The sequence below is a fragment of the Ornithodoros turicata genome, unplaced genomic scaffold (genome assembly GCF_037126465.1).
Source record: "Ornithodoros turicata isolate Travis unplaced genomic scaffold, ASM3712646v1 Chromosome124, whole genome shotgun sequence".
Lineage (NCBI taxonomy): Eukaryota > Metazoa > Arthropoda > Arachnida > Ixodida > Argasidae > Ornithodoros > Ornithodoros turicata.
This window is the reverse complement of record NW_026999305.1, coordinates 273253-299675: the sequence shown is the minus strand read 5'-3', so window position 1 is coordinate 299675 and position 26423 is coordinate 273253. Positions and strand designations below refer to the sequence as shown.

The 26423-nt window shown below is 46.5% G+C and overlaps 40 non-coding genes across 40 annotated transcripts; all 40 read right to left on the bottom strand.

Annotated features, from left to right (window-relative positions):
* Nucleotides 1-4353: 4353 nt before the first annotated feature.
* Nucleotides 4354-4517, bottom strand: LOC135372044 (U1 spliceosomal RNA). Its single transcript, XR_010415797.1, has one exon. It is a non-coding gene; the product is annotated as a U1 spliceosomal RNA (small nuclear RNA).
* A 237-nt stretch (nt 4518-4754) lies between these two features.
* On the bottom strand, nt 4755-4918 carry LOC135372025 (U1 spliceosomal RNA). Its single transcript, XR_010415778.1, has one exon. It is a non-coding gene; the product is annotated as a U1 spliceosomal RNA (small nuclear RNA).
* A 237-nt stretch (nt 4919-5155) lies between these two features.
* On the bottom strand, nt 5156-5319 carry LOC135372045 (U1 spliceosomal RNA). Its single transcript, XR_010415798.1, has one exon. It is a non-coding gene; the product is annotated as a U1 spliceosomal RNA (small nuclear RNA).
* A 237-nt stretch (nt 5320-5556) lies between these two features.
* On the bottom strand, nt 5557-5720 carry LOC135372017 (U1 spliceosomal RNA). Its single transcript, XR_010415770.1, has one exon. It is a non-coding gene; the product is annotated as a U1 spliceosomal RNA (small nuclear RNA).
* Nucleotides 5721-5951: 231 nt separating this feature from the next.
* Nucleotides 5952-6115, bottom strand: LOC135372030 (U1 spliceosomal RNA). Its single transcript, XR_010415783.1, has one exon. It is a non-coding gene; the product is annotated as a U1 spliceosomal RNA (small nuclear RNA).
* A 237-nt stretch (nt 6116-6352) lies between these two features.
* Nucleotides 6353-6516, bottom strand: LOC135372016 (U1 spliceosomal RNA). Its single transcript, XR_010415769.1, has one exon. It is a non-coding gene; the product is annotated as a U1 spliceosomal RNA (small nuclear RNA).
* Nucleotides 6517-6747: 231 nt separating this feature from the next.
* LOC135372029 (U1 spliceosomal RNA) lies at nt 6748-6911 on the bottom strand. Its single transcript, XR_010415782.1, has one exon. It is a non-coding gene; the product is annotated as a U1 spliceosomal RNA (small nuclear RNA).
* A 237-nt stretch (nt 6912-7148) lies between these two features.
* On the bottom strand, nt 7149-7312 carry LOC135372015 (U1 spliceosomal RNA). Its single transcript, XR_010415768.1, has one exon. It is a non-coding gene; the product is annotated as a U1 spliceosomal RNA (small nuclear RNA).
* A 237-nt stretch (nt 7313-7549) lies between these two features.
* LOC135371995 (U1 spliceosomal RNA) lies at nt 7550-7713 on the bottom strand. Its single transcript, XR_010415749.1, has one exon. It is a non-coding gene; the product is annotated as a U1 spliceosomal RNA (small nuclear RNA).
* Nucleotides 7714-7944: 231 nt separating this feature from the next.
* Nucleotides 7945-8108, bottom strand: LOC135372014 (U1 spliceosomal RNA). Its single transcript, XR_010415767.1, has one exon. It is a non-coding gene; the product is annotated as a U1 spliceosomal RNA (small nuclear RNA).
* A 231-nt stretch (nt 8109-8339) lies between these two features.
* On the bottom strand, nt 8340-8503 carry LOC135372023 (U1 spliceosomal RNA). Its single transcript, XR_010415776.1, has one exon. It is a non-coding gene; the product is annotated as a U1 spliceosomal RNA (small nuclear RNA).
* Nucleotides 8504-8740: 237 nt separating this feature from the next.
* On the bottom strand, nt 8741-8904 carry LOC135372021 (U1 spliceosomal RNA). Its single transcript, XR_010415774.1, has one exon. It is a non-coding gene; the product is annotated as a U1 spliceosomal RNA (small nuclear RNA).
* Nucleotides 8905-9141: 237 nt separating this feature from the next.
* LOC135371994 (U1 spliceosomal RNA) lies at nt 9142-9305 on the bottom strand. The gene has a single exon (XR_010415747.1). It is a non-coding gene; the product is annotated as a U1 spliceosomal RNA (small nuclear RNA).
* Nucleotides 9306-9536: 231 nt separating this feature from the next.
* Nucleotides 9537-9700, bottom strand: LOC135372013 (U1 spliceosomal RNA). The gene has a single exon (XR_010415766.1). It is a non-coding gene; the product is annotated as a U1 spliceosomal RNA (small nuclear RNA).
* A 231-nt stretch (nt 9701-9931) lies between these two features.
* On the bottom strand, nt 9932-10095 carry LOC135372022 (U1 spliceosomal RNA). Its single transcript, XR_010415775.1, has one exon. It is a non-coding gene; the product is annotated as a U1 spliceosomal RNA (small nuclear RNA).
* Nucleotides 10096-10332: 237 nt separating this feature from the next.
* LOC135372019 (U1 spliceosomal RNA) lies at nt 10333-10496 on the bottom strand. Its single transcript, XR_010415772.1, has one exon. It is a non-coding gene; the product is annotated as a U1 spliceosomal RNA (small nuclear RNA).
* Nucleotides 10497-10733: 237 nt separating this feature from the next.
* LOC135372024 (U1 spliceosomal RNA) lies at nt 10734-10897 on the bottom strand. The gene has a single exon (XR_010415777.1). It is a non-coding gene; the product is annotated as a U1 spliceosomal RNA (small nuclear RNA).
* Nucleotides 10898-11134: 237 nt separating this feature from the next.
* On the bottom strand, nt 11135-11298 carry LOC135372012 (U1 spliceosomal RNA). Its single transcript, XR_010415765.1, has one exon. It is a non-coding gene; the product is annotated as a U1 spliceosomal RNA (small nuclear RNA).
* Nucleotides 11299-11535: 237 nt separating this feature from the next.
* LOC135372043 (U1 spliceosomal RNA) lies at nt 11536-11699 on the bottom strand. Its single transcript, XR_010415796.1, has one exon. It is a non-coding gene; the product is annotated as a U1 spliceosomal RNA (small nuclear RNA).
* Nucleotides 11700-11936: 237 nt separating this feature from the next.
* LOC135372011 (U1 spliceosomal RNA) lies at nt 11937-12100 on the bottom strand. Its single transcript, XR_010415764.1, has one exon. It is a non-coding gene; the product is annotated as a U1 spliceosomal RNA (small nuclear RNA).
* Nucleotides 12101-12331: 231 nt separating this feature from the next.
* LOC135372033 (U1 spliceosomal RNA) lies at nt 12332-12495 on the bottom strand. Its single transcript, XR_010415786.1, has one exon. It is a non-coding gene; the product is annotated as a U1 spliceosomal RNA (small nuclear RNA).
* A 4410-nt stretch (nt 12496-16905) lies between these two features.
* Nucleotides 16906-17069, bottom strand: LOC135372002 (U1 spliceosomal RNA). Its single transcript, XR_010415755.1, has one exon. It is a non-coding gene; the product is annotated as a U1 spliceosomal RNA (small nuclear RNA).
* A 237-nt stretch (nt 17070-17306) lies between these two features.
* On the bottom strand, nt 17307-17470 carry LOC135372026 (U1 spliceosomal RNA). The gene has a single exon (XR_010415779.1). It is a non-coding gene; the product is annotated as a U1 spliceosomal RNA (small nuclear RNA).
* A 238-nt stretch (nt 17471-17708) lies between these two features.
* LOC135372032 (U1 spliceosomal RNA) lies at nt 17709-17872 on the bottom strand. The gene has a single exon (XR_010415785.1). It is a non-coding gene; the product is annotated as a U1 spliceosomal RNA (small nuclear RNA).
* A 237-nt stretch (nt 17873-18109) lies between these two features.
* On the bottom strand, nt 18110-18273 carry LOC135372010 (U1 spliceosomal RNA). Its single transcript, XR_010415763.1, has one exon. It is a non-coding gene; the product is annotated as a U1 spliceosomal RNA (small nuclear RNA).
* Nucleotides 18274-18511: 238 nt separating this feature from the next.
* LOC135372041 (U1 spliceosomal RNA) lies at nt 18512-18675 on the bottom strand. Its single transcript, XR_010415794.1, has one exon. It is a non-coding gene; the product is annotated as a U1 spliceosomal RNA (small nuclear RNA).
* A 237-nt stretch (nt 18676-18912) lies between these two features.
* LOC135372008 (U1 spliceosomal RNA) lies at nt 18913-19076 on the bottom strand. Its single transcript, XR_010415761.1, has one exon. It is a non-coding gene; the product is annotated as a U1 spliceosomal RNA (small nuclear RNA).
* Nucleotides 19077-19313: 237 nt separating this feature from the next.
* On the bottom strand, nt 19314-19477 carry LOC135371993 (U1 spliceosomal RNA). Its single transcript, XR_010415746.1, has one exon. It is a non-coding gene; the product is annotated as a U1 spliceosomal RNA (small nuclear RNA).
* A 1441-nt stretch (nt 19478-20918) lies between these two features.
* LOC135372028 (U1 spliceosomal RNA) lies at nt 20919-21082 on the bottom strand. Its single transcript, XR_010415781.1, has one exon. It is a non-coding gene; the product is annotated as a U1 spliceosomal RNA (small nuclear RNA).
* A 237-nt stretch (nt 21083-21319) lies between these two features.
* Nucleotides 21320-21483, bottom strand: LOC135372001 (U1 spliceosomal RNA). Its single transcript, XR_010415754.1, has one exon. It is a non-coding gene; the product is annotated as a U1 spliceosomal RNA (small nuclear RNA).
* A 237-nt stretch (nt 21484-21720) lies between these two features.
* LOC135372040 (U1 spliceosomal RNA) lies at nt 21721-21884 on the bottom strand. The gene has a single exon (XR_010415793.1). It is a non-coding gene; the product is annotated as a U1 spliceosomal RNA (small nuclear RNA).
* Nucleotides 21885-22121: 237 nt separating this feature from the next.
* Nucleotides 22122-22285, bottom strand: LOC135371999 (U1 spliceosomal RNA). Its single transcript, XR_010415753.1, has one exon. It is a non-coding gene; the product is annotated as a U1 spliceosomal RNA (small nuclear RNA).
* Nucleotides 22286-22522: 237 nt separating this feature from the next.
* Nucleotides 22523-22686, bottom strand: LOC135372007 (U1 spliceosomal RNA). The gene has a single exon (XR_010415760.1). It is a non-coding gene; the product is annotated as a U1 spliceosomal RNA (small nuclear RNA).
* A 237-nt stretch (nt 22687-22923) lies between these two features.
* LOC135371998 (U1 spliceosomal RNA) lies at nt 22924-23087 on the bottom strand. The gene has a single exon (XR_010415752.1). It is a non-coding gene; the product is annotated as a U1 spliceosomal RNA (small nuclear RNA).
* Nucleotides 23088-23324: 237 nt separating this feature from the next.
* LOC135372039 (U1 spliceosomal RNA) lies at nt 23325-23488 on the bottom strand. The gene has a single exon (XR_010415792.1). It is a non-coding gene; the product is annotated as a U1 spliceosomal RNA (small nuclear RNA).
* Nucleotides 23489-23725: 237 nt separating this feature from the next.
* On the bottom strand, nt 23726-23889 carry LOC135372042 (U1 spliceosomal RNA). The gene has a single exon (XR_010415795.1). It is a non-coding gene; the product is annotated as a U1 spliceosomal RNA (small nuclear RNA).
* Nucleotides 23890-24126: 237 nt separating this feature from the next.
* LOC135372038 (U1 spliceosomal RNA) lies at nt 24127-24290 on the bottom strand. Its single transcript, XR_010415791.1, has one exon. It is a non-coding gene; the product is annotated as a U1 spliceosomal RNA (small nuclear RNA).
* Nucleotides 24291-24527: 237 nt separating this feature from the next.
* On the bottom strand, nt 24528-24691 carry LOC135372006 (U1 spliceosomal RNA). Its single transcript, XR_010415759.1, has one exon. It is a non-coding gene; the product is annotated as a U1 spliceosomal RNA (small nuclear RNA).
* Nucleotides 24692-24928: 237 nt separating this feature from the next.
* On the bottom strand, nt 24929-25092 carry LOC135372034 (U1 spliceosomal RNA). Its single transcript, XR_010415787.1, has one exon. It is a non-coding gene; the product is annotated as a U1 spliceosomal RNA (small nuclear RNA).
* Nucleotides 25093-25330: 238 nt separating this feature from the next.
* On the bottom strand, nt 25331-25494 carry LOC135372048 (U1 spliceosomal RNA). Its single transcript, XR_010415800.1, has one exon. It is a non-coding gene; the product is annotated as a U1 spliceosomal RNA (small nuclear RNA).
* Nucleotides 25495-26423: the final 929 nt, after the last annotated feature.

The following is a 26423-nucleotide window of genomic DNA, read 5'->3' as shown; positions in this document are numbered from 1 at the left end:
CCGCGAGGGACGTTAAATACGGGGTGCCATATGATGAGCTTTCATCGCACGTTAAAAAACCCTCAGGTCGGCAAAAGCAATCAACAGACCGACCGCTGTGGCGTCGCTCATGATCTCAGTTGTCTCGCGATGTAAACACCCAATTAAAAAAGAAATAAAAAACAAAAACTCATATAATTGGAATTCCGACGGTATACATGAAATACATTTCCAGAAAACGGTGTTGTTTGCAAGATATATTTAGGGGGTTCGGGATTGTAAGGTGTGGGGGAAATCTCTCCGTGCATGTACTAGGTATTCGAGGAGGAAGGTTGACAATCTTGAAAGCGCAAGCAATCCCAAAATTCGCGGTCACACCCCAAGCAGCACGCTGCGCCACTGTGCCGCTGTGCGGGAAGCGGCCTTACAGGGCGGCCTTACATACAATGGGAGACAGGGTTTTATGGCAATTAACAACAAAACTGAATAAATTTTTTAAGATGTCATTGCCTAATACATACAAACATCATGTAAGGAACCCCTGGAGGCATGAAAGACGCCAGCAGCATATGAATCTTGCGTACCATGTCCAAATGACTTTTAATGCGCCTATGGGGATTTCGTCGGTTTTTGCACGGGGCCCGTGTTTACACTGCGAGTTTTCGACGAAGACAGTCATATACTAGAAATGTCATCGCCTATTTTTAGTCGGTACGTCCTCCAAGTCACATGCCAACCACGGCACGATGTGTCAGTGTTAACCCTGACAAAACCCAGGGCCTTCAAAGACTCAGACAGGTTCCCTTCCTAGGCGCTCGACAGACTAAGTCCCAATATTATCGTAATGCGCATGCGGTGAGACTGTACGGCCGGTCTGAAGGAGTTCGAAAGGCGGACAGTAATATGCGAATGACGCCATTTTGTATTTTATATTGCTTTTATGTCAAACTATACTATGTGATAAAATTGTATATTCGGCCATTTTAAGTGCCGTTTTGATACTGACTTTGAAAAAAGTGACTTTAAAGTGTGGAACAGGGGAAGAAGGCACGGGGTTCAAACCCCATGACCTTACTTTCAGATAGACATATTACAAAATCAACTTAGGACGTTTTAATATTATTGTTACGTTAAATGATAGTAAGCACCGAAGTTGATGAAATTGGCGATTTGGCCATTTCGAGTGCCGCTTTGGAAGCGATTTTGTGAAATGGGACCTCTCAGGGTACAAAAGGGGAGAATAGTTCGTGGTAAAACTCCGAAATCTGGATCTCAGGTATGCATTTTGTAAAACCAGCTTAGGATATTTTTTATGTTATTTTTATATCATAGATAGCGTATTAAGCCCGAAATTTGATAGCATTTTACAGATTTTTCTCTTTTTTTCCCTTCGCGAACGTCGTTTTGGAAGCCGTTTCCTCTCCATGAACGTGAAACGTGACCTCTCCATGTACAGGGGAAACAGGTACGCCCCGTCACTACGATTAAAGGGGCTTCGCACGTTTTGCACGTTTTAAAGGGCTCGATCTGCTGCCGAACGTCGTGGTAGCCTCTGTTACAATCCCAGTACAAGCCATTCAGAGTATCTCTTTGCCATCGTTATACAAGTCATTTGAGTCACTGTAAAGGGCCCTCCTTTTTCCAAATTTTGCGGTAGGTAGTCTCCGATACAATCACAGGGGAGGGGCATAACATAAGCCCACAACATAACATCGTCTTTTTATGTGTGTAATATGCCTTTGCCACCATGATTAAAAGGGTTTTCTTTTGTCGTTTTAAAGGGCTCTGCTGCAGCCTTTTACGGAGTTTGCGGTCGCGTCCGTTATACATAGTTCCAGCAGGAAGGCAATAGGATAAGCCGTTGGGAATGCGTATGTCTTTGGAACTATAAGATACAAAGGGTATCTACCGTTGCAACGGCCTCCGCTGCCGCATTTTCTGGATTTTGCCTCTGTAATCCCAGTAGAAGGAAATAGCACAGGCCATTCATGACATATCTTTGGCTGCATGATACAAGGGGTCTCCCCCGTTTTGAAGGGCTATTCTACATTGTTTTCGCCTATATACGGTCGCCTGTGTTATGATTCTGGTAGAATCGCATATAGTATAGGTTGCTGATAATAAGCCTTTGGCAGCATCACACAAAGGGTTTTGCTCGTTTAAGAGTGGTCTGCTGCTCGTTTTCGGAATTTAGCGACCGCCTGTGTTATAACCCCAGCAGAAAAGCATTGCACAAGCCACTGATAACACGTCTTTCGCTCCATGATACGGGGAAGAGCGCCCGTTCTAAAAGGCCTTGCTGCCGCCGTATCCGAATTTTGCGGCCGCCTCCTGCGCAATCCCAGCAGAAAGGCGTAGCATGAGCGCATTATAGTCTGAGATGCTTTTGCGCCAATAAAATTCAATCATCATCATCATCATCATCGTAGCATAACCCGTCATGAATATGCCTTTGGTACCACGATACAAGGGGTATCGCACGTTTTAAAGGGCTCTGATGCTACCTTTTCGAAACTTCGTGGTCGCTTCTGTAGCACTCCCAATAGAAGACCGTATAAGCCGTTGGTAATGTCTGTTTGGTATCTGTTTCGTTCGTTCTAAAGGGCTCTGCAGCAGTCTTTTACGGATTTTGCAGTCGCTTCCATTACAATCCTAGTGGGAAGGGCAATAGCATAAGCCGTCACTGACATGCCTTTGCCACCGTGATATCAGGGATTTTCTCCCGTTTTAAAGGGCTCTGCTGGCGCCTTTTCCAAATTTGCGGTCACCACTGTTAAAATTCCAGTAGAAGGGCATAGTATAAGTTGTTAATAGCTTCGCCATGCAGAACACACCCGTGACTCTTTATGATGTATTCCTTGGGCGCCCCTGCCGTCGTCGGCTTTGCAGAACGGTCACTTTTTTTCACTTTTCGCAAAGAAGTTGGCAAGTGAAGCAATGTTTCAGAAGAAGACTGCAGGTCATTTCTTGCAGGTAGACGTGTAAGCAAAGCGTGGACTTCTTTATGCGTGCTGCATTTCGAGAAGGATTCGTTGATTACCGTGAACAGTGAAATTCAAAAGGCTTCGTAAAGGATGTGTATTTTCGTGTTATGATGTCTTTTCCTCGGACTTTAGCACCAACGCTCGTAGGCGTCTGCTGCCGTGCAAATGCTCCGACCGCCGGCGATTTGCCGTACAAGTTCACTTTTGTGCCTCGTTTCTTGACAAGTCCTTCTTTGCCATATCGTCGCAGCCCTCTCTTGCTGAATTCAAAGGGAAGGTAGCAGCTTTTAGTGCGTTGCGCATGTCGTATTAGCACCGAAGAGCAACGATAGTTTCTTCTTTGTCATTGTTGTTGCGGTGCCCACTGCACTGTCATCAATGCGTATAGAAGTCAAGATGCCGGACAGGGCCTGATAAGATGTCTGCGTGTTTGCTTGTGGAGCGAACCATAGGGTGGTAAAAGTTCATGGATACCTATCTATGCGTATATGCATTCATGGGCAAGCTCTATTAGCCAATCTCAGGAATTTCACGCGGGGTTGGAAAAATCCAACGCTAGTGTACACCTCCCTGGCCAGAAGGGGGGGGGGTGTACTGAAACCCCCGCAAATGACCCCAATTATAGCGAAGTACCATAGCGTAAAATATATTGAAAAAAAAAACAGCTGAGAAGTATTCTTATTAGGCATTGGCATGTACAATTCATCACTGCAAAGATGAACGCACCAATCGAAACACATGAGCTGCCTTTTCAAATGAGACACTGAATATTTGAAAGGCGTTTCAAGTTCTTGGTACCCGTAGTAGTAGCGGTTATGCCAACGTTCAGGAGCACTGAAATAATTATCCGTTTACACACTGTATTGTATATTTTGGATACATTTTAAACGTGAAAAAATAAAATAAAAATCGGAGTAAGAGAGAAATAATAAAAAGGTTTCACACAATGACTCTCGTATAACATGTACATATATCCCTCCCAGGTGTATATCGCCCGCTGAGCGACCTTTGGTTTGCCAATTCCGAACGATGCGCAGCTACCCAGAGCTGACGAGCCGTAAACATGGCGAAACATGTGTCCTCTGGTGCTGTCGCATCGTTCCATGAGTATCTGTTTCTCTGCGTGCAGCCATAGAGGCCATCGTAGTCTGTAATTTTTAATTTCAACTGCGTCTAGTGTCATTTACTTGTTTCTTTAATGGCTTTTCCCCTTCATTATATATATCTCGGGCCTACCGCCTCATGCGACAAATGGCCATTACAATTGTGTGGCGGAATTATATTCGAGACACGCAATACACGTGTTCTTTACATAATTATTGATATCATAAACGAGCTATGACTATGTTTCAAGAAAGTTGTTTAGAAAACTTCTTTTTGTTTTATTGCGAGAGGGATAGCGCGTACGCAGTCCCCCACTACCAAAAATTGCATGCCTCATCTGCCCCTGTTTGGGGTAGTGGCAGGAGTCAACCCAACCGCAGTGCAATGGTTAGGCCTCGTCCTGGGGGATCCCCCTAGTTGATCAGGGATACCCCGGCACCAGGTAAGTATGCCGAAATTTGTCTCGCTCTGCCACCCCTTCTCCAGATAGATCGCATTTGCAAGGGTGTTTTACCGATTAATCTCGGGCCTAACGCCTCATGCGACAAATAGTCATTACAATTGTGTGGCGGATTTATATCCGAGACACGCAATACACGTGTTCTTTACTTAATTATTGATATCATAAACCAGCTATGGCTATGTTTCAAGAAAGTTGTTTAGAAAACCTATTTTTGTTTTATTGTGAGGGGGATAGCGCGTACGCAGTCCCCCACTACCAAAAATTGCATGCCCCATCTGCCGCTGTTTGGGGTAGTGGCAGGAGTCAACCCAACCGCAGTGCAATGGTTAGGCCTCGTCCTGGGGGATCCCCCTAGTTGATCAGGGATACCCCGGCACCAGGTAAGTATGCCGAAATTTGTCTCGCTCTGCCACCCCTTCTCCAGATAGATCGCACTTGCAAGGGTGTTTTACCGATTAATCTCGGGCCTACCGCCTCATGCGACAAATAGTCATTACAATTGTGTGGCGGAATTATATTCGAGACACGCAATACACGTGTTCTTTACTTAATTATTGATATCATAAACCAGCTATGGCTATGTTTCAAGAAAGTTGTTTAGAAAACTTCTTTTTGTTTTATTGTGAGGGGGATAGCGCGTACGCAGTCCCCCACTACCAAAAATTGCATGCCCCATCTGCCCCTGTTTGGGGTACTGGCAGGAGTCAACCCAACCGCAGTGCAATGGTTAGGGCTCGTCCTGGGGGATCCCCCTAGTTGATCAGGGATACCCCGGCACCAGGTAAGTATGCCGAAATTTGTCTCGCTCTGCCACCCCTTCTCCAGATAGATCGCATTTGCAAGGGTGTTTTACCGATTAATCTCGGGCCTACCGCCTCATGCGACAAATAGCCATTACAATTGTGTGGCGGAATTATATCCGAGACACGCAATACACGTGTTCTTTACTTAATTATTGATATCATAAACCAGCTATGGCTATGTTTCAAGAAAGTTGTTTAGAAAACTTCTTTTTGTTTTATTGTGAGGGGGATAGCGCGTACGCAGTCCCCCACTACCAAAAATTGCATGCCCCATCTGCCCCTGTTTGGGGTAGTGGCAGGAGTCAACCCAACCGCAGTGCAATGGTTAGGCCTCGTCCTGGGGGATCCCCCTAGTTGATCAGGGATACCCCGGCACCAGGTAAGTATCCCGAAATTTGTCTCGCTCTGCCACCCCTTCTCCAGATAGATCGCATTTGCAAGGGTGTTTTACCGATTAATCTCGGGCCTAACGCCTCATGCGACAAATAGTCATTACAATTGTGTGGCGGAATTATATTCGAGACACGCAATACACGTGTTCTTTACTTAATTATTGATATCATAAACCAGCTATGGTTATGTTCCAACAAAGTTCTTAGTTCTTTTTGTTTTATTCTCAGGGGGATAGCGCGTACGCAGTCCCCCACTACCAAAAATTGCATGCCCCACCTGCCCCTGTTTGGGGGAGTGGCAGGAGTCAACCCAACCGCAGTGCAATGGTTAGGCCTCGTTCTGGGGGATCCCCCTAGTTGATCAGGGATACCCCGGCACCAGGTAAGTATGCCGAAATTTGTCTCGCTCTGCCACCCCTTCTCCAGATAGATCGCATTTGCAAGGGTGTTTTACCGATTAATCTCGGGCCTAACGCCTCATGCGACAAATAGTCATTACAATTGTGTGGCGGAATTATATTCGAGACACGCAATACACGTGTTCTTTACTTAATTATTGATATCATAAACCAGCTATGGCTATGTTTCAAGAAAGTTGTTTAGAAAACTTCTTTTTGTTCTATTGTGAGGGGGATAGCGCGTACGCAGTCCCCCACTACCAAAAATTGCATGCCCCATCTGCCCCTGTTTGGGGTAGTGGCAGGAGTCAACCCAACCGCAGTGCAATGGTTAGGCCTCGTCCTGGGGGATCCCCCTAGTTGATCAGGGATACCCCGGCACCAGGTAAGTATCCCGAAATTTGTCTCGCTCTGCCACCCCTTCTCCAGATAGATCGCATTTGCAAGGGTGTTTTACCGATTAATCTCGGGCCTAACGCCTCATGCGACAAATAGTCATTACAATTGTGTGGCGGAATTATATTCGAGACACGCAATACACGTGTTCTTTACTTAATTATTGATATCATAAACCAGCTATGGTTATGTTCCAACAAAGTTCTTAGTTCTTTTTGTTTTATTCTCAGGGGGATAGCGCGTACGCAGTCCCCCACTACCAAAAATTGCATGCCCCACCTGCCCCTGTTTGGGGGAGTGGCAGGAGTCAACCCAACCGCAGTGCAATGGTTAGGCCTCGTTCTGGGGGATCCCCCTAGTTGATCAGGGATACCCCGGCACCAGGTAAGTATGCCGAAATTTGTCTCGCTCTGCCACCCCTTCTCCAGATAGATCGCATTTGCAAGGGTGTTTTACCGATTAATCTCGGGCCTAACGCCTCATGCGACAAATAGTCATTACAATTGTGTGGCGGAATTATATCCGAGACACGCAATACACGCGTTCTTTACTTAATTATTGATATCATAAACCAGCTATGGCTATGTTTCAAGAAAGTTGTTTAGAAAACTTCTTTTTGTTTTATTGTGAGGGGGATAGCGCGTACGCAGTCCCCCACTACCAAAAATTGCATGCCCCATCTGCCCCTGTTTGGGGTAGTGGCAGGAGTCAACCCAACCGCAGTGCAATGGTTAGGCCTCGTCCTGGGGGATCCCCCTAGTTGATCAGGGATACCCCGGCACCAGGTAAGTATGCCGAAATTTGTCTCGCTCTGCCACCCCTTCTCCAGATAGATCACATTTGCAAGGGTGTTTTACCGATTAATCTCGGGCCTAACGCCTCATGCGACAAATAGTCATTACAATTGTGTGGCGGAATTATATCCGAGACACGCAATACACGCGTTCTTTACTTAATTATTGATATCATAAACCAGCTATGGCTATGTTTCAAGAAAGTTGTTTAGAAAACTTCTTTTTGTTTTATTGTGAGGGGGATAGCGCGTACGCAGTCCCCCACTACCAAAAATTGCATGCCCCATCTGCCCCTGTTTGGGGTAGTGGCAGGAGTCAACCCAACCGCAGTGCAATCGTTAGGCCTCGTCCTGGGGGATCCCCCTAGTTGATCAGGGATACCCCGGCACCAGGTAAGTATGCCGAAATTTGTCTCGCTCTGCCACCCCTTCTCCAGATAGATCGCATTTGCAAGGGTGTTTTACCGATTAATCTCGGGCCTAACGCCTCATGCGACAAATAGTCATTACAATTGTGTGGCGGAATTATATTCGAGACACGCAATACACGTGTTCTTTACTTAATTATTGATATCATAAACCAGCTATCGTTATGTTCCAACAAAGTTCTTAGTTCTTTTTGTTTTATTGTCAGGGGGATAGCGCGTACGCAGTCCCCCACTACCAAAAATTGCATGCCCCATCTGCCCCTGTTTGGGGTAGTGGCAGGAGTCAACCCAACCGCAGTGCAATGGTTAGGCCTCGTCCTGGGGGATCCCCCTAGTTGATCAGGGATACCCCGGCACCAGGTAAGTATGCCGAAATTTGTCTCGCTCTGCCACCCCTTCTCCAGATAGATCGCATTTGCAAGGGTGTTTTACCGATTAATCTCGGGCCTACCGGCGACAAATAGCCATTACAATTGTGTGGCGGAATTATATCCGAGACACGCAATACACGTGTTCTTTACTTAATTATTGATATCATAAACGAGCTATGGTTATGTTTCAAGAAAGTTGTTTAGAAAACCTCTTTTTATTTTATTGTGAGGGGGATAGCGCGTACGCAGTCCCCCACTACCAAAAATTGCATGCCCCATCTGCCCCTGTTCGGGGTAGTGGCAGGAGTCAACCCAACCGCAGTGCAATGGTTAGGCCTCGTCCTGGGGGATCCCCCTAGTTGATCAGGGATACCCCGGCACCAGGTAAGTATGCCGAAATTTGTCTCGCTCTGCCACCCCTTCTCCAGATAGATCGCATTTGCAAGGGTGTTTTACCGATTAATCTCGGGCCTACCGCCTCATGCGACAAATAGCCATTACAATTGTGTGGCGGAATTATATCCGAGACACGCAATACACGTGTTCTTTACTTAATTATTGATATCATAAACGAGCTATGGTTATGTTTCAAGAAAGTTGTTTAGAAAACCTCTTTTTATTTTATTGTGAGGGGGATAGCGCGTACGCAGTCCCCCACTACCAAAAATTGCATGCCCCATCTGCCCCTGTTTGGGGTAGTGGCAGGAGTCAACCCAACCGCAGTGCAATGGTTAGGCCTCGTCCTGGGGGATCCCCCTAGTTGATCAGGGACACCCCGGCACCAGGTAAGTATGCCGAAATTTGTCTCGCTCTGCCACCCCTTCTCCAGATAGATCGCATTTGCAAGGGTGTTTTACCGATTAATCTCGGGCCTAACGCCTCATGCGACAAATAGTCATTACAATTGTGTGGCGGATTTATATCCGAGACACGCAATACACGTGTTCTTTACTTAATTATTGATATCATAAACCAGCTATGGCTATGTTTCAAGAAAGTTGTTTAGAAAACTTCTTTTTGTTTTATTGTGAGGGGGATAGCGCGTACGCAGTCCCCCACTACCAAAAATTGCATGCCCCATCTGCCCCTGTTTGGGGTAGTGGCAGGAGTCAACCCAACCGCAGTGCAATCGTTAGGCCTCGTCCTGGGGGATCCCCCTAGTTGATCAGGGATACCCCGGCACCAGGTAAGTATGCCGAAATTTGTCTCGCTCTGCCACCCCTTCTCCAGATAGATCGCATTTGCAAGGGTGTTTTACCGATTAATCTCGGGCCTAACGCCTCATGCGACAAATAGTCATTACAATTGTGTGGCGGAATTATATTCGAGACACGCAATACACGTGTTCTTTACTTAATTATTGATATCATAAACCAGCTATCGTTATGTTCCAACAAAGTTCTTAGTTCTTTTTGTTTTATTGTCAGGGGGATAGCGCGTACGCAGTCCCCCACTACCAAAAATTGCATGCCCCATCTGCCCCTGTTTGGGGTAGTGGCAGGAGTCAACCCAACCGCAGTGCAATGGTTAGGCCTCGTCCTGGGGGATCCCCCTAGTTGATCAGGGATACCCCGGCACCAGGTAAGTATGCCGAAATTTGTCTCGCTCTGCCACCCCTTCTCCAGATAGATCGCATTTGCAAGGGTGTTTTACCGATTAATCTCGGGCCTACCGGCGACAAATAGCCATTACAATTGTGTGGCGGAATTATATCCGAGACACGCAATACACGTGTTCTTTACTTAATTATTGATATCATAAACGAGCTATGGTTATGTTTCAAGAAAGTTGTTTAGAAAACCTCTTTTTATTTTATTGTGAGGGGGATAGCGCGTACGCAGTCCCCCACTACCAAAAATTGCATGCCCCATCTGCCCCTGTTCGGGGTAGTGGCAGGAGTCAACCCAACCGCAGTGCAATGGTTAGGCCTCGTCCTGGGGGATCCCCCTAGTTGATCAGGGATACCCCGGCACCAGGTAAGTATGCCGAAATTTGTCTCGCTCTGCCACCCCTTCTCCAGATAGATCGCATTTGCAAGGGTGTTTTACCGATTAATCTCGGGCCTACCGCCTCATGCGACAAATAGCCATTACAATTGTGTGGCGGAATTATATCCGAGACACGCAATACACGTGTTCTTTACTTAATTATTGATATCATAAACGAGCTATGGTTATGTTTCAAGAAAGTTGTTTAGAAAACCTCTTTTTATTTTATTGTGAGGGGGATAGCGCGTACGCAGTCCCCCACTACCAAAAATTGCATGCCCCATCTGCCCCTGTTTGGGGTAGTGGCAGGAGTCAACCCAACCGCAGTGCAATGGTTAGGCCTCGTCCTGGGGGATCCCCCTAGTTGATCAGGGACACCCCGGCACCAGGTAAGTATGCCGAAATTTGTCTCGCTCTGCCACCCCTTCTCCAGATAGATCGCATTTGCAAGGGTGTTTTACCGATTAATCTCGGGCCTAACGCCTCATGCGACAAATAGTCATTACAATTGTGTGGCGGATTTATATCCGAGACACGCAATACACGTGTTCTTTACTTAATTATTGATATCATAAACCAGCTATGGCTATGTTTCAAGAAAGTTGTTTAGAAAACTTCTTTTTGTTTTATTGTGAGGGGGATAGCGCGTACGCAGTCCCCCACTACCAAAAATTGCATGCCCCATCTGCCCCTGTTTGGGGTAGTGGCAGGAGTCAACCCAACCCCAGTGCAATGGTTAGGCCTCGTCCTGGGGGATCCCCCTAGTTGATCAGGGATACCCCGGCACCAGGTAAGTATGCCGAAATTTGTCTCGCTCTGCCACCCCTTCTCCAGATAGATCGCATTTGCAAGGGTGTTTTACCGATTAATCTCGGGCCTACCGCCTCATGCGACAAATAGTGATTACAATTGTGTGGCGGAATTATATTCGAGACACGCAATACACGTGTTCTTTACTTAATTATTGATATCATAAACCAGCTATGGCTATGTTTCAAGAAAGTTGTTTAGAAAACTTCTTTTTGTTTTATTGTGAGGGGGATAGCGCGTACGCAGTCCCCCACTACCAAAAATTGCATGCCCCATCTGCCCCTGTTTGGGGTAGTGGCAGGAGTCAACCCAACCGCAGTGCAATGGTTAGGCCTCGTCCTGGGGGATCCCCCTAGTTGATCAGGGATACCCCGGCACCAGGTAAGTATGCCGAAATTTGTCTCGCTCTGCCACCCCTTCTCCAGATAGATCGCATTTGCAAGGGTGTTTTACCGATTAATCTCGGGCCTAACGCCTCATGCGACAAATAGTCATTACAATTGTGTGGCGGATTTATATCCGAGACACGCAGTACACGCGTTCTTTACTTAATTATTGATATCATAAACCAGCTATGGCTATGTTTCAACAAAGTTCTTTAGAAAACCTATTTTTGTTTTATTGTGAGGGGGATAGCGCGTACGCAGTCCCCCACTACCAAAAATTGCCTGCCCCATCTGCCGCTGTTTGGGGAAGTGGCAGGAGTCAACCCAACCGCAGTGCAATGGTTAGGCCTCGTCCTGGGGGATCCCCCTAGTTGATCAGGGATACCCCGGCACCAGGTAAGTATGCCGAAATTTGTCTCGCTCTGCCACCCCTTCTCCAGATAGATCGCACTTGCAAGGGTGTTTTACCGATTAATCTCGGGCCTACCGCCTCATGCGACAAATAGACATTACAATTGTGTGGCGGAATTACATTCGAGACACGCAATACACGTGCTCTTTACTTAATTATTGATATCATAAACCAGCTATGGCTATGTTTCAAGAAAGTTGTTTAGAAAACTTCTTTTTGTTTTATTGTGAGGGGGATAGCGCGTACGCAGTCCCCCACTACCAAAAATTGCATGCCCCATCTGCCCCTGTTTGGGGTAGTGGCAGGAGTCAACCCAACCGCAGTGCAATGGTTAGGCCTCGTCCTGGGGGATCCCCCTAGTTGATCAGGGATACCCCGGCACCAGGTAAGTATGCCGAAATTTGTCTCGCTCTGCCACCCCTTCTCCAGATAGATCGCATTTGCAAGGGTGTTTTACCGATTAATCTCGGGCCTAACGCCTCATGCGACAAATAGTCATTACAATTGTGTGGCGGAATTATATTCGAGACACGCAATACACGTGTTCTTTACTTAATTATTGATATCATAAACCAGCTATGGTTATGTTCCAACAAAGTTCTTAGTTCTTTTTGTTTTATTGTCAGGGGGATAGCGCGTACGCAGTCCCCCACTACCAAAAATTGCATGCCCCATCTGCCCCTGTTTGGGGTAGTGGCAGGAGTCAACCCAACCGCAGTGCAATGGTTAGGCCTCGTCCTGGGGGATCCCCCTAGTTAATCAGGGATACCCCGGCACCAGGTAAGTATGCCGAAATTTGTCTCGCTCTGCCACCCCTTCTCCAGATAGATCGCATTTGCAAGGTTGTTTTACCGATTAATCTCGGGCCTAACGCCTCATGCGACAAATAGTCATTACAATTGTGTGGCGGAATTATATTCGAGACACGCAATACACGTGTTCTTTACTTAATTATTGATATCATAAACCAGCTATGGCTATGTTTCAAGAATGGGTAGAAATCCAGCGAACCGGTAGAATGTAGGAAGGGAGTTGCCTCAAGACAGAAGCCGCCGATATTTCGAACAGAGACTGTTCTTCTTCTGGGCACCGTCCTCATCATTGGCATGGTATTTAAAGGGTTAGGTGTGACGTGTTTAAAGGTTCATGCGAATTGTGGGTCAACAGCCCGGAGGGAAGAAAGGTTCCGTACGGGTTTTTACGGCCGGAGTGAATGGCTGCTTTGTTAGAGTGTGGAGGGGATTATGTGAACGTAGTGATCTAGGCTACAGACCGGTTACAGAAAAATGGAAGGTTCACGAACACGTGGACGAAACGGGACAACAGGCAAGAATTGGCAAGCATAGCGAAAGATAAGGAGGTTAGTGGTTACGTGGGGAAAATTCCAGAACCAGCAAAGGGTGTTTTTTTTTTTTTTTTTAATATTCGTAATGCAAAGTTGTGGCATGCAATAAAGAAAGTAGAAAGCAGTGGCCATGCATAACATAACAGATGATAATGGAGGTAGAAGGGAAAAGCATATTTTATTTGTGAAGTGTTTCTAGGGTGCCTTGTGATTTGTTGATACCGGACGGGTGAAGAGCGTTGAACTTGTATATGAGATAGGACTCCCTATCACGTCTGTCACGTGTGGATCTAAACCCGGTTTCTAGAATATATAGTTTAATGTTGTCAAAATTGTGACCAGGAACGTTAAAGTGTTCGGCGACTGCTTTGGGGAGTTTGTTGGGCGTGTCGGTTCTGTGTCCGGTAAGGCGGTTGTTCATTTGTTGGCCGGTTTCACCAATGTATTGCATAGAGCAGTCGCCGCATTCAATGCAGTATATGACATTGGAGCTTGTGCATGTGAATGCGTGGTTAACGGGGTGGGTGTAATTGCTCGCAGTGCTTTTGATGGAGTTAGCGTGTTGAACGTGCTTGCATGTTTTGCAGCGCGGGAGGTTGCAGGGTCGTGTTCCCGTGTACGGGGTGCTTGTTTTGCTGATTTTGGCATTGACCAAGGAGTCTGCCAGGTTTTTTGCACGTCGGTATGTCACCTGTATAGGATTTGTGAATATATTGCTAAGTCGGTCACTGCTTTGGAGGAGGGGCTCGTGCTTCTGTAGAATGGCTTTGATGTTTGGAAGTGCGTTGGAATATCTTGTGATGAAGCTTATTTGGCACGCGTCAGGATTTTTTCGGTTTTCCAGAACCTCGTCTCGATCGAGTGTAAGTGCCTTGCGACGGAATTCGGTTAGGAGGGAGTCTGGATAGTCCCTTTGGGCAAGTGTACTGCAGAGTTCGTCAAGCTTCTCAGCGTAATCTTTGTCGTTTGAACAAATTCTGCGTAGTCTTACACTCTGCCCATTAGGAATTCCAACCTTACAGTGACGCGGGTGGTGACTCTTGAAGTGAAGGTATTGTTGTTTGTCAGTTGGCTTTTTGTACAGGGTTGTGATGAGGTTGCCGTTGTCTAGTGATATTGTGGTGTCGAGGAAGTTAATTAAGTGAGTTGACTGTTGTGATGTGAACTTTATGTTGCTATGCGCGGTGTTCAGTAGATCTATGAACTTTTGAAATTCATGTTCCCCGTGTTCCCATATTATCAGTATATCATCGATGTATCGAAGGTACACCGTGGGTTTCAATGAGAGGGCGCTGAGAACTTTGTTTTCGAAGAACACCATGAAGATATTTGCGTATGTGGGTGCAACAGGTGTGCCCATACTTGTACCGTGTACTTGTAGGTAGTGTTCGCCATTGAACTCGAAGTAGTTCAGTTTAAGGACCAAGTCCATTAGAGCGAGTATGGTTTCCGTGTCTTTTCTGGTGTTTGTTGTAGAAAGGGTATTGCAGAGGGCTGTCATTCCGTCGTTGTGTGGGATGTTAGTATACAGTGATGTCACATCCAGCGTGGCTAGTATTGTGTCCCTACCAAACGTACGAGTGTTGTTTATATCTCTGATTATTCTGAGGAGGTGGGGTGTGTCTTGTACATGCGATGGCAGTGTTGTCGGAATATGGTTTAAATAGTGGTCCAGGAATTTCGAGAGTCTTTCTGTTGGTGTGTTGTTATTAGATACAATTGGCCTGCCGGGGATGTCAGCCGTATAGAGCTCGTTGGCGTGTACCTTGTGGATTTTGGGCAGTAAATAGAAACGACCTGCGCCTGTGTTTGATGGGGTGAGATATCTGAGGTCATCACGTGTGATGAGCTTTCGTTCGTGGAGGTCCTGTATGGTATGGGTTATTAGCGCCGTGTACTTCTTTGTTGGGTCATGGTCCAGTTTGAGGTAGTGTTGCGTATTGTTGAGTTGCCTCTGAGCTTCAGAAACATATTTATCTGTGGGCCAGATGACGATACTCCCACCCTTATCTGCGGGCTTGATAATGATATCATCTCTGTCAGCTAGCGCTTTGATGATGTCACGCTGTGTTTTAGTGAGGTTGTGACCACGCGAGCTTTGGGAAATACCGCGAAGGATGTCGTTGCTTACTTGTTTAATGTACAGGTCTAATGCGGGTTCTCGGCCGTGATTTGGTGTCCAGGTTGATGGTAGTCGGAGGTCGTTGTTGTTTTCTTGTGTTGTATGAGCGAAGAATTCTCTAAGGCGTAGCCGTCTCGCAAAGTCTGATATGTCTTTGTGGATTTCGTATTCGTTAACAGAATTGAGTGTAGGGCAGAATGTTAACCCCCTAGAGAGGACTTGTAGTTCGTCGCTGGTTAGTGAGCGTGATATATCTATTACGGTGCTTGCGTCAGCGTTTTCTCGGGGTGACTCAGCGATGTTGCGGAGAGTTGTGGTTGTGGTGCTGGAAATTATTTGTTCGGCTGCTGCGTGTGTCGTGTTAGTGGGTCCGGTATCCGTGTCGTTGTTGGAATTAGGTTTTCCGAGTTTTGAGTGTTCCTTGTTAGCTAGCTCGCGGTTGAGTTGTTGAATGTGTAGTTCGAGAGTGTTGGCCTCCGCGTCGGTGAGACTGATATTGTTCATATGGGCCTGGATCGTAGCGAGTTGCGCGTGGCACTGTTTCTTTAATATTTCTAGAAACGTACGGGCTGTGTTGTTAAGGGCTGATGCCCACTCTAGCTCTAGTTCAGGTGTCAGTTTTCCTAATGCAGGAACTGTTTTAGGGGTGAGGCCTTTAGGTACTACAGGTACAGGTGACATACCGACGTGCAAAAAACCTGGCAGACTCCTTGGTCAATGCCAAAATCAGCAAAACAAGCACCCCGTACACGGGAACACGACCCTGCAACCTCCCGCGCTGCAAAACATGCAAGCACGTTCAACACGCTAACTCCATCAAAAGCACTGCGAGCAATTACACCCACCCCGTTAACCACGCATTCACATGCACAAGCTCCAATGTCATATACTGCATTGAATGCGGCGACTGCTCTATGCAATACATTGGTGAAACCGGCCAACAAATGAACAACCGCCTTACCGGACACAGAACCGACACGTCCAACAAACTCCCCAAAGCAGTCGCCGAACACTTTAACGTTCCTGGTCACAATTTTGACAACATTAAACTATATATTCTAGAAACCGGGTTTAGATCCACACGTGACAGACGTGATAGGGAGTCCTATCTCATATACAAGTTCAACGCTCTTCACCCGTCCGGTATCAACAAATCACAAGGCACCCTAGAAACACTTCACAAATAAAATATGCTTTTCCCTTCTACCTCCATTATCATCTGTTATGTTATGCATGGCCACTGCTTTCTACTTTCTTTATTGCATGCCACAACTTTGCATTACGAATATTAAAAAAAAAAAAAACACCCTTTGCTGGTTCTGGAATTTTCCCCACGTAACCACTAACCTCCTTATCTTTCGCTATGCTTGCCAATTCTTGCCTGTTGTCCCGTTTCGTCCACGTGTTCGTTAACCTTCCATTTTTCTGTAACCGGTCTGTAGCCTAGATCACTACGTTCACATAATCCCCTCCACACTCTAACAAAGCAGCCATTCACTCCGGCCGTAAAAACCCGTACGGAACCTTTCTTCCCTCCGGGCTGTTGACCCACAATTCGCATGAACCTTTAAACACGTCACACCTAACCCTTTAAATACCATGCCAATGATGAGGACGGTGCCCAGAAGAAGAACAGTCTCTGTTCGAAATATCGGCGGCTTCTGTCCTGAGGCAACTCCCTTCCTATGTTTCAAGAAAGTTGTTTAGAAAACTTCTTTTTGTTTTATTGTGAGGGGGATAGCGCGTACGCAGTCCCCCACTACCAAAAATTGCATGCCCCATCTGCCCATGTTTGGGAGAGTGGCAGGAGTCAACCCAACCGCAGTGCAATGGTTAGGCCTCGTCCTAGGGGATCCCCCTAGTTGATCAGGGATACCCCGGCACCAGGTAAGTATGCCGAAATTTGTCTCACTCTGCCACCCCTTCTCCAGATAGATCGCATTTGCAAGGGTGTTTTACCGATTAATCTCGGGCCTAACGCCTCATGCGACAAATAGTCATTACAATTGTGTGGCGGAATTATATTCGAGACACGCAATACACGTGTTCTTTACTTAATTATTGATATCATAAACCAGCTATCGTTATGTTTCAACAAAGTTCTTTAGAAAACTTCTTTTTGTTTTATTGTGAGGAGGATAGCGCGTACGCAGTCCCCCACTACCAAAAATTGCATGCCCCATCTGCCCCTGTTTGGGGTAGTGGCAGGAGTCAACCCAACCGCAGTGCAATGGTTAGGCCTCGTCCTGGGGGATCCCCCTAGTTGATCAGGGATACCCCGGCACCAGGTAAGTATGCCGAAATTTGTCTCGCTCTGCCACCCCTTCTCCAGATAGATCGCATTTGCAAGGGTGTTTTACCGATTAATCTCGGGCCTACCGCCTCATGCGACAAATAGTCATTACAATTGTGTGGAGGAATTATATTCGAGACACGCAATACACATGTTCTTTACTTAGTTATTGATATCATAAACCAGCTATGGTTATGTTTCAACAAAGTTCTATAAAAAAACTTCTTTTTGTTTTATTGTGAGGGGGATAGCGCGTACGCAGTCCCCCACTACCAAAAATTGCATGCCCCATCTGCCCCTGTTTGGGGTAGTGGGAGGAGTCAACCCAACCGCAGTGCAATGGTTAGGCCTCGTCCTGGGGGATCCCCCTAGTTGATCAGGGATACCCCGGCACCAGGTAAGTATGCCGAAATTTGTCTCGCTCTGCCACCCCTTCTCCAGATAGATCGCATTTGCAAGGGTGTTTTACCGATTAATTTCGGGCCGACCGCCTCATGCGACAAATAGTCATTACAATTGTGTGGCGGAATTATATTCGAGACACGCAATACACGTGTTCTTTACTTAATTATTGATATCATAAACCAGCTATGGTTATGTTTCAACAAAGTTCTTTAGAAAACTTCTTTTTGTTTTATTGTGAGGGGGATAGCGCGTACGCAGTCCCCCACTACCAAAAATTGCATGCCCCATCTGCCCCTGTTTGGGGTAGTGGCAGGAGTCAACCCAACCGCAGTGCAATGGTTAGGCCTCGTCCTGGGGGATCCCCCTAGTTGATCAGGGATACCCCGGCACCAGGTAAGTATGCCGAAATTTGTCTCGCTCTGCCACCCCTTCTCCAGATAGATCGCATTTGCAAGGGTGTTTTACCGATTAATCTCGGGCCTACCGCCTCATGCGACAAATAGTCATTACAATTGTGTGGAGGAATTATATTCGAGACACGCAATACACATGTTCTTTACTTAGTTATTGATATCATAAACCAGCTATGGTTATGTTTCAACAAAGTTCTATAAAAAAACTTCTTTTTGTTTTATTGTGAGGGGGATAGCGCGTACGCAGTCCCCCACTACCAAAAATTGCATGCCCCATCTGCCCCTGTTTGGGGTGGTGGGAGGAGTCAACCCAACCGCAGTGCAATGGTTAGGCCTCGTCCTGGGGGATCCCCCTAGTTGATCAGGGATACCCCGGCACCAGGTAAGTATGCCGAAATTTGTCTCGCTCTGCCACCCCTTCTCCAGATAGATCGCATTTGCAAGGGTGTTTTACCGATTAATTTCGGGCCGACCGCCTCATGCGACAAATAGTCATTACAATTGTGTGGCGGAATTATATTCGAGACACGCAATACACGTGTTCTTTACTTAATTATTGATATCATAAACCAGCTATGGTTATGTTTCAACAAAGTTCTTTAGAAAACTTCTTTTTGTTTTATTGTGAGGGGGATAGCGCGTACGCAGTCCCCCACTACCAAAAATTGCATGCCCCATCTGCCCCTGTTTGGGGTAGTGGCAGGAGTCAACCCAACCGCAGTGCAATGGTTAGGCCTCGTCCTGGGGGATCCCCCTAGTTGATCAGGGATACCCCGGCACCAGGTAAGTATGCCAAAATTTGTCTCTCTCTGCTACCCCTTCTCCAGCTAGATCGCATTTGCAAGGGTGTTTTACCGATTAATCTCGGGCCTACCGCCTCATGCGACAAATAGTCATTACAATTGTGTGGCGGAATTATATTCGAGACACGCAATACACGTGTTCTTTACTTAATTATTGATATCATAAACCAGCTATGGTTATGTTTCAAGAAAGTTCTTTAGAAAACTTCTTTTTGTTTTATTGTGAGGGGGATAGCGCGTACGCAGTCCCCAACTACCAAAAATTGCATGCCCCATCTGCCCCTGTTTGGGGTAGTGGCAGGAGTCAACCCAACCGCAGTGCAATGGTTAGGCCTCGTCCTGGGGGATCCCCCTGGTTGATCAGGGATACTCCGGCACCAGGTAAGTATGCCGAAATTTGTGTCGCTCTGCCGCCCCTTCTCCAGCTAGATGGCATTTGCAAGGGTGTTTTACCGATTAATCTCGGGCCTACCGCCTCATGCGACAAATAGCCACTACAATTGTGTGGCGGAATTGTATTCGAGACACGCAATACACGTGTTCTTTACTTAATTATTGATATCATAAACGAGCTATGGTTATGTTTCAAGAAAGTTGTTTAGAAAACTTCTTTTCTTTCTTTCTTTCTTTTATTGCTCACAAACAACGAAAAACAACATACAATAATAAACAGGACTGCGAGGGCAAGCCCTGTGATGCAGTCCAGGCAGGAACACAATTCAAGGAAACACACTGGGCGAGGAGCACTGTCATGAGTACAGTTGGAAACTAGGATACATATAAAAAAATGCATTAACACATCCGAGTCGACAGGAAAAAATGGCAATAACATGTTGCGATCTATTGAGATGAGCGGAAGTAGTATTTAATACTACGCTTAAAAGCGGTGGAGTTGGTAATTGTGCGCAAGTTTCGTGGCAGATTATTCCAGGTCTGGCTGCCAAAACATGCTAATGATAGTGAGCCATAATTAGTTCGAGGCGTGGGAAAATGCAGTGTATTGGTGTCGTGCCTAAGCGGGTAAGGCCGAGCAGGATTTTGTACGGGAATCTGGTGCCTGCTAGCAGGTGTGTGAAAGAGATCGTGCATGATCAGAGACACTTTGTACTTCAAAAGGTCGAAAATGTTAAGGACACCAAGAAGTGGAAAAGCAAACCTTACGGATTCTCGAGGACGTAAATTGAGTATAATACGGAGCGCCCTTTTCTGAGCCACCAGCAACGGCTGTAAGTTGCTGCAATACGTAAGACCGTATACCTCCAGGCCGTAGGAAAGGTGTGAATGGAACAGCGCGTAATAAACAATGAGCAAAGTGTTGATAGGGACAAAGGACCTGAGCTTAGCTAGAGCATACAGACCTGACGTGGTTTTATTTTGAACGTGACTAATGTGCGCCTGCCAGTTTAGGTGTTCGTGGAGTATAACACCCAAGAACCTAGCCGTCGTTGCACGGGCAATAATAAGACTTCCGAGGGAAAGTTGCATGCCAGAAAAATCAAGAATTCTTTGGACAGGGTGGAATACAACATACGTCGTTTTCTGTGTGTTGGCCAGCAACTTATTCGATGTTAGCCACATGTGTAATTTTTGTAGAACGAACGATGCCTTACGAAATAGGTCGGGCAAGTGAGTGTCCTCGACAAAAATATTTGTATCATCTGCGTAAAGAAAACAGGTAGAGGAGAGGAAGTCTGGAAGATCGTTGATGTATACTAGGAATAAGAAGGGACCCAAAAGAGAACCTCGTGGGACTCCAGTGGTCAACGGGCGGGGGAATGATGATGAGCCACAGTTGAAAACAAACTGCTCACTGCTTTTTCTTTTATTGTGAGGGGGATAGCGCGTACGCAGTCCCCAACTACCAAAAATTGCATGCCCCATCTGCCCCTGTTTGGGGTAGTGGCAGGAGTCAACCCAACCGCAGTGCAATGGTTAGGCCTCGTCCTGGGGGATCCCCCTAGTTGATCAGGGATACCCCGGCACCAGGTAAGTATGCCGAAATTTGTCTCGCTCTGCCACCCCTTCTCCTGATAGATCGCATTTGCAAGGGTGTTTTACCGATTAATCTCATGCCTACCGCCTCATGCGACAAATAGCCATTACAATTGTGTGGCGGAATTATATTCGAGACACGCAATACACGTGTTCTTTTCTTAATTATTGATATCATAAACCAGCTATGGTTATGTTTCAACAAAGTTCTTTAAAAAACTTCTTTTTGTTTTATTGTGAGGGGGATAGCGCGTACGCAGTCCCCCACTACCAAAAATTGCATGCCCCATCTGCCCCTGTTTGGGGGAGTGGCAGGAGTCAACCCAACCGCAGTGCAATGGTTAGGCCTCGTCCTGGGGGATCCCCCTAGTTGATCAGGGATACCCCGGCACCAGGTAAGTATGCCGAAATTTGTCTCGCTCTGCCACCCCTTCTCCAGATAGATCGCATTTGCAAGGGTGTTTTACCGATTAATCTCGGGCCTAACGCCTCATGCGACAAATAGTCATTACAATTGTGTGGCGGAATTATATTCGAGACACGCAATACACGTGTTCTTTACTTAATTATTGATATCATAAACCAGCTATGGCTATGTTTCAAGAAAGTTGTTTAGAAAACTTCTTTTTGTTCTATTGTGAGGGGGATAGCGCGTACGCAGTCCCCCACTACCAAAAATTGCATGCCCCATCTGCCCCTGTTTGGGGTAGTGGCAGGAGTGAACCCAACCGCAGTGCAATGGTTAGGCCTCGTCCTGGGGGATCCCCCTAGTTAATCAGGGATACCCCGGCACCAGGTAAGTATGCCGAAATTTGTCTCGCTCTGCCACCCCTTCTCCAGATAGATCGCATTTGCAAGGTTGTTTTACCGATTAATCTCGGGCCTAACGCCTCATGCGACAAATAGTCATTACAATTGTGTGGCGGAATTATATTCGAGACACGCAATACACGTGTTCTTTTCTTAATTATTGATATCATAAACCAGCTATGGTTATGTTTCAACAAAGTTCTTTAAAAAACTTCTTTTTGTTTTATTGTGAGGGGGATAGCGCGTACGCAGTCCCCCACTACCAAAAATTGCATGCCCCATCTGCCCCTGTTTGGGGGAGTGGCAGGAGTCAACCCAACCGCAGTGCAATGGTTAGGCCTCGTCCTGGGGGATCCCCCTAGTTGATCAGGGATACCCCGGCACCAGGTAAGTATGCCGAAATTTGTCTCGCTCTGCCACCCCTTCTCCAGATAGATCGCATTTGCAAGGGTGTTTTACCGATTAATCTCGGGCCTAACGCCTCATGCGACAAATAGTCATTACAATTGTGTGGCGGAATTATATTCGAGACACGCAATACACGTGTTCTTTACTTAATTATTGATATCATAAACCAGCTATGGCTATGTTTCAAGAAAGTTGTTTAGAAAACTTCTTTTTGTTCTATTGTGAGGGGGATAGCGCGTACGCAGTCCCCCACTACCAAAAATTGCATGCCCCATCTGCCCCTGTTTGGGGTAGTGGCAGGAGTCAACCCAACCGCAGTGCAATGGTTAGGCCTCGTCCTGGGGGATCCCCCTAGTTGATCAGGGATACCCCGGCACCAGGTAAGTATGCCGAAATTTGTCTCGCTCTGCCACCCCTTCTCCTGATAGATCGCATTTGCAAGGGTGTTTTACCGATTAATCTCGGGCCTACCGCCTCATGCGACAAATAGCCATTACAATTGTGTGGCGGAATTATATTCGAGACACGCAATACACGTGTTCTTTTCTTAATTATTGATATCATAAACCAGCTATGGTTATGTTTCAACAAAGTTCTTTAAAAAACTTCTTTTTGTTTTATTGTGAGGGGGATAGCGCGTACGCAGTCCCCCACTACCAAAAATTGCATGCCCCATCTGCCCCTGTTTGGGGGAGTGGCAGGAGTCAACCCAACCGCAGTGCAATGGTTAGGCCTCGTCCTGGGGGATCCCCCTAGTTGATCAGGGATACCCCGGCACCAGGTAAGTATGCCGAAATTTGTCTCGCTCTGCCACCCCTTCTCCAGATAGATCGCATTTGCAAGGGTGTTTTACCGATTAATCTCGGGCCTAACGCCTCATGCGACAAATAGTCATTACAATTGTGTGGCGGAATTATATTCGAGACACGCAATACACGTGTTCTTTACTTAATTATTGATATCATAAACCAGCTATGGCTATGTTTCAAGAAAGTTGTTTAGAAAACTTCTTTTTGTTCTATTGTGAGGGGGATAGCGCGTACGCAGTCCCCCACTACCAAAAATTGCATGCCCCATCTGCCCCTGTTTGGGGTAGTGGCAGGAGTGAACCCAACCGCAGTGCAATGGTTAGGCCTCGTCCTGGGGGATCCCCCTAGTTAATCAGGGATACCCCGGCACCAGGTAAGTATGCCGAAATTTGTCTCGCTCTGCCACCCCTTCTCCAGATAGATCGCATTTGCAAGGTTGCTTTACCGATTAATCTCGGGCCTAACGCCTCATGCGACAAATAGTCATTACAATTGTGTGGCGGAATTATATTCGAGACACGCAATACACGTGTTCTTTTCTTAATTATTGATATCATAAACCAGCTATGGTTATGTTTCAACAAAGTTCTTTAAAAAACTTCTTTTTGTTTTATTGTGAGGGGGATAGCGCGTACGCAGTCCCCCACTACCAAAAATTGCATGCCCCATCTGCCCCTGTTTGGGGGAGTGGCAGGAGTCAACCCAACCGCAGTGCAATGGTTAGGCCTCGTCCTGGGGGATCCCCCTAGTTGATCAGGGATACCCCGGCACCAGGTAAGTATGCCGAAATTTGTCTCGCTCTGCCACCCCTTCTCCAGATAGATCGCATTTGCAAGGGTGTTTTACCGATTAATCTCGGGCCTAACGCCTCATGCGACAAATAGTCATTACAATTGTGTGGCGGAATTATATTCGAGACACGCAATACACGTGTTCTTTACTTAATTATTGATATCATAAACCAGCTATGGCTATGTTTCAAGAAAGTTGTTTAGAAAACTTCTTTTTGTTCTATTGTGAGGGGGATAGCGCGTACGCAGTCCCCCACTACCAAAAATTGCATGCCCCATCTGCCCCTGTTTGGGGTAGTGGCAGGAGTGAACCCAACCGCAGTGCAATGGTTAGGCCTCGTCCTGGGGGATCCCCCTAGTTAATCAGGGATACCCCGGCACCAGGTAAGTATGCCGAAATTTGTCTCGCTCTGCCACCCCTTCTCCAGATAGATCGCATTTGCAAGGTTGTTTTACCGATTAATCTCGGGCCTAACGCCTCATGCGACAAATAGTCATTACAATTGTGTGGCGGAATTATATTCGAGACACGCAATACACGTGTTCTTTACTTAATTATTGATATAATAAACCAGCTATGGCTATGTTTCAAGAAAGTTGTTTAGAAAACTTCTTTTTGTTTTACTGTGAGGGGGATAGCGCGTACGCAGTCCCCCACTACCAAAAATTGCATGCCCCATCTGCCCCTGTTTGGGGTAGTGGCAGGAGTCAACCCAACCGCAGTGCAATGGTTAGGCCTCGTCCTGGGGGATCCCCCTAGTTGATCAGGGATACCCCGGCACCAGGTAAGTATGCCGAAATTTGTCTCGCTCTGCCACCCCTTCTCCAGATAGATAGCATTTGCAAGGGTGTTTTACCGATTAATCTCGGGCCTACCGCCTCATGCGACAAATAGTCATTACAATTGTGTGTCGGAATTATATTCGAGACACGCAATACACGTGTTCTTTTCTTAATTATTGATATCATAAACCACCTATGGTTATGTTTCAAGAAAGTTCTTTAGAAAACTTCTTTTTGTTTTACTGTGAGGGGGATAGCGCGTACGCAGTCCCCCACTACCAAAAATTGCATGCCCCATCTGCCCCTGTTTGGGGTAGTGGCAGGAGTCAACCCAACCGCAGTGCAATAGTTAGGCCTCGTCCTGGGGGATCCCCCTAGTTGATCAGGGATACCCCGGCACCAGGTAAGTATGCCGAAATTTGTCTCGCTCTGCTACCCCTTCTCCAGATAGATCGCATTTCCAAGGCTGTTTTACCGATTAATCTCGGGCCTACCGCCTCATGCGAGAAATAGTCATTACAATTGTGTGGCGGAATTATATTCGAGACACGCAATACCACGTGTTCTTTACTTAATTATTGATATCATAAACCAGCTATGGCTATGTTTCAACAAAGTTCTTTAGAAAACTTCTTTTTGTTTTATTGTGAGGGGGATAGCGCGTACGCAGTCCCCAACTACCAAAAATTGCATGCCCCATCTGCCCCTGTTTGGGGTAGTGGCAGGAGTCAACCCAACCGCAGTGCAATGGTTAGGCCTCGTCCTGGGGGATCCCCCTGGTTGATCAGGGATACTCCGGCACCAGGTAAGTATGCCGAAATTTGTGTCGCTCTGCCGCCCCTTCTCCAGCTAGATGGCATTTGCAAGGGTGTTTTACCGATTAATCTCGGGCCTACCGCCTCATGCGACAAATAGCCACTACAATTGTGTGGCGGAATTGTATTCGAGACACGCAATACACGTGTTCTTTACTTAATTATTGATATCATAAACGAGCTATGGTTATGTTTCAAGAAAGTTGTTTAGAAAACTTCTTTTCTTTCTTTCTTTCTTTTATTGCTCACAAACAACGAAAAACAACATACAATAATAAACAGGACTGCGAGGGCAAGCCCTGTGATGCAGTCCAGGCAGGAACACAATTCAAGGAAACACACTGGGCGAGGAGCACTGTCATGAGTACAGTTGGAAACTAGGATACATATAAAAAAATGCATTAACACATCCGAGTCGACAGGAAAAAATGGCAATAACATGTTGCGATCTATTGAGATGAGCGGAAGTAGTATTTAATACTACGCTTAAAAGCGGTGGAGTTGGTAATTGTGCGCAAGTTTCGTGGCAGATTATTCCAGGTCTGGCTGCCAAAACATGCTAATGATAGTGAGCCATAATTAGTTCGAGGCGTGGGAAAATGCAGTGTATTGGTGTCGTGCCTAAGCGGGTAAGGCCGAGCAGGATTTTGTACGGGAATCTGGTGCCTGCTAGCAGGTGTGTGAAAGAGATCGTGCATGATCAGAGACACTTTGTACTTCAAAAGGTCGAAAATGTTAAGGACACCAAGAAGTGGAAAAGCAAACCTTACGGATTCTCGAGGACGTAAATTGAGTATAATACGGAGCGCCCTTTTCTGAGCCACCAGCAACGGCTGTAAGTTGCTGCAATACGTAAGACCGTATACCTCCAGGCCGTAGGAAAGGTGTGAATGGAACAGCGCGTAATAAACAATGAGCAAAGTGTTG